Consider the following 3341-nt stretch of genomic DNA (forward strand, 5'->3'; position numbering starts at 1 on the left):
AACACAAAAAACTCTGCTTTATAAAGTTTTATCAGTAGGCCCAAGTTTTTTCACACTAATACTCAAATGTTTGGTCTCAAGGGATTGCATATGCTTAAGTTAGTATACTTGAACTCATTTTAAATGTACAGACTTTTAGAAAACAACTTTTTTTCCAAAAACAGAAGTTTATTTATAAAATATATTTAAAAGGATTGACAAAAAAAATAAGTCTACAAAATCACCATAATCTTCAACACATCATTGTCACTTACCACAATCAACAACCAAGTCTCACTAACTCAACTCCTGTATTTTAAATCCTGTATTTAAAAGAGATCTTTGTAAATCTAGTTTTTCATTTTATGAGTTCTACTGCTGAAAATAGTTATGTTTTTTATTCATTCCAGTCTGACAGTGCCATTTTGGTACTTTATAAAAAATTCCGTACAGAAATTTACTGATACTGAAATCCCTCAAGATATATTTACAAAGGTTAATTCACAGTTTTTCCAAGGCAAACTATTTTAAAAGAAATAAGTGATTCCTATCATAAAACTGTAAACACTAAAATCCAACACAGTGTAAAGATATAATATGTAACTTTGGAGATAAAGAACAAATTTAAAATATATTAAAATATCAACAACTATCAACTTTGGTTTTTCAGTTTTAATTTTAATTTTAAAAATTTAATTCAAAGACAATTTTTTTAGACAGCCTCTCAGCATGTTGCCTAGACTGGTCTCAAACTCCTGGGCTCAAGCAATTCTTAGGCTTCAGGCTCCTGAGTAGCTGGAACTACAGGTATATATCACTGCACCGGCTCCTGACTTTGTATTAGAAATGGAAGAGAGGAACAGAACTGGTCCTAGAGACGTGGTGCCCCCAAGCACAGAAGCAGCCGCTGTGCAGCCAGGTCACCAAATTTACCTGAATATAGAGGCTGGAAGCTGGCGGGGAGGTTGGTGTCTTGGGCCTTCACTCATCAGCCAAATCCAACTGTTCAATAAGGGCTGGAAGACCCCAGAACACCGTTTAAGCTTCATGCGTGTCCCTCCGGAAATTGTCAAGTCCAAACTCTTCACGTCAAATTGACTGGAGTTTTGTAATACTCAGCACTCTCACCATCTGGTCAAATGAACTACAGATGCAGAGCCCTCTTTTGTCTGGACTCCAGTCCAAACTTGAAATGGGCTGGTTCGACAATGTCACATTCTGCAGAAGGCTGACAGAACCCGCGACTCCCATCTCTACTCCCTCGGAATCTTTCTTTGACCGCTGAATAGGGTATTTATTCTTCCAGAGGTGAAGGCTTCCAGCACCTCCAGCTGGCAGAAAGAGTTCTCTGTTCTGTGGTAGGTGTCGGACCTGCCATACAGTCGATTTATGAGCCTTTTCTGAAACAGAGGCAAAACCTTTGGTTGGATGCTGTGTCCTCATATCAAAGACATGGAATTTCCCTTCCAGAGAGGTAGCGACTAACTTACTCATGCTTATGCCTTTTCTGTCAAACTCCAAGCTACATACCCCATTTTTTATATTTGTCTCCCACCGCAATGACATATTTCTGAGATCAAACAGTTTGATATCTCCATTGTCATAACCAGCACAGACAACACGTTCCTCTTGATTGTAAGCATTACCAAATGCCACAGTCCAACAGTCTCTCCTGTTTTCTCCTTGTACAGGTTCCATATTAGCTACAGGGTCACCTTTTTGCAGTGGGTCCCACACCTTCACAGTTCCATCTCGGCTGCCAGTCACAATTTCAGGCTCTCCTTCCCCAATTCCAAGTCCACCTATGCCGTCAATAGTGTTTATAATTTCTTTGTGGCCCTTTACAGAATACACTGGCAACTCTGGAGCTTCCAAGTTCCATATATGAAGGTTTCCATCAAAGTCTCCAGTTCCTAGGTATCTCTGCTATAAAGATGTCGCACCAAAAGTTCCACACTTAATGGGTTTGGACTTTTCAATCTCCCGAAGCAGCTTCAGGTCTCGGTGCTGGATCTCTTACAGCTGAATGACGCTGTTGCCCATAGTAACAAACTTAGCCCTGCAGGGCACCCACTTACAGTCAAACACAGTGTAGTTGAGGCTCTTCTGGATATGGGCGATGATCTGAGGTTTCTCGAAGGCCGACATGGCTCAGCCGATTTCACCTCTAGTAACCGTCACACCAAACTCCGACAAAACACTAACTTGGAAACCAGACTCCAAACATTAAAGACAGCTTGTCCCTCCCGCTTTCCCAAAAACAACTTTACAGTAATGTAAAACGGATGCCTAATAAATGATTAAAGCATCAGCTGGATCTAAGCTTAAATGCCCAATTGCCCATGCATTCTCTGTTTACAACTGTTTCTCTTAGACCTTTCAAAACATAAACAAGTCTCTGTTATTATTCAAAGTATGTTTTGAATTCATAAATATTAGAATATACGGGAAATATTATTACAAGCAATGCATTGATTTTATGAAAATTAGTCTCAAAGATTATTAGGAGGATGAACTAATATTTTTTATCCTGAGAATTATACTTTTTGCCTGTTTGGAATTAAATTTAGAAGATTAGATTTCTTTCTGATAATGCTAATTAGCAATATAATGGTTTCTTTAATAATATCATCCCATATTTAAAATATTCTGTTAACTTAAATGATCTAATTGAATTAATATTTTGAATGGTTTTGTAAACCCCGATTTCATTAGGCAATTATTCCTGTGCCTTTATATAACTTAAAATATAACTTGAATTAGTTTGCAGTATTTCATGGTGGACATAGTCACAACTGCACAAACCAATGAATGATAATGCAGACACACTGTAGAGAAATGAAACCTACTTTTAAAATTTTTTAAAATTCACTTTAGAAATGAGCTTTTAAAGGAATAACCATTCTGAATTTTTGTTCTCCATCTCTCTCTTGCGCGCGCGCGCACACACACACACACACACACACACACACACACACACATACACACGCACCTTTATTCAACATCTATTAAATGTAGGGTGCTGTGCTGGGCATGAGTCATAAAAATAGATGATATAACCTCTGCCTTTAAGCAGATAATAGTCCAGGAGGAAAAAATAGACCTTGTCACAGAGATTCCAATTCAAGGCTGTTATAAATTCTATTCCAACAATGAAGAAAGCCCATCAGATCACTGGATCACTGGAGATTCAAAATATAGATGAGGGAAGACATTTCCAGAATGAGTTGGTCCCATTTTAATGAAAAAAATTACATTTTTTCATTTGGTATCTTTATGAACTTTTCCATCACTTCAAACAACGTGAAATTTCAGGGCAATTCTTATGGTTATTTTGTAATTCTTCCCATGTACTCTGCATT

The 3341-nt window shown here is 37.7% G+C and overlaps 1 pseudogene; it reads right to left on the reverse strand.

Annotated features, from left to right (window-relative positions):
* Positions 1–926: 926 nt before the first annotated feature.
* Positions 927–2208, reverse strand: LOC109679721 (dynein axonemal assembly factor 10 pseudogene; annotated as a pseudogene).
* Between the last annotated feature and the right edge of the window lie 1133 nt (positions 2209–3341).

This window comes from Castor canadensis, chromosome 11 (assembly GCF_047511655.1).
Source record: "Castor canadensis chromosome 11, mCasCan1.hap1v2, whole genome shotgun sequence".
NCBI classification, from domain to species: Eukaryota; Metazoa; Chordata; class Mammalia; order Rodentia; family Castoridae; genus Castor; species Castor canadensis.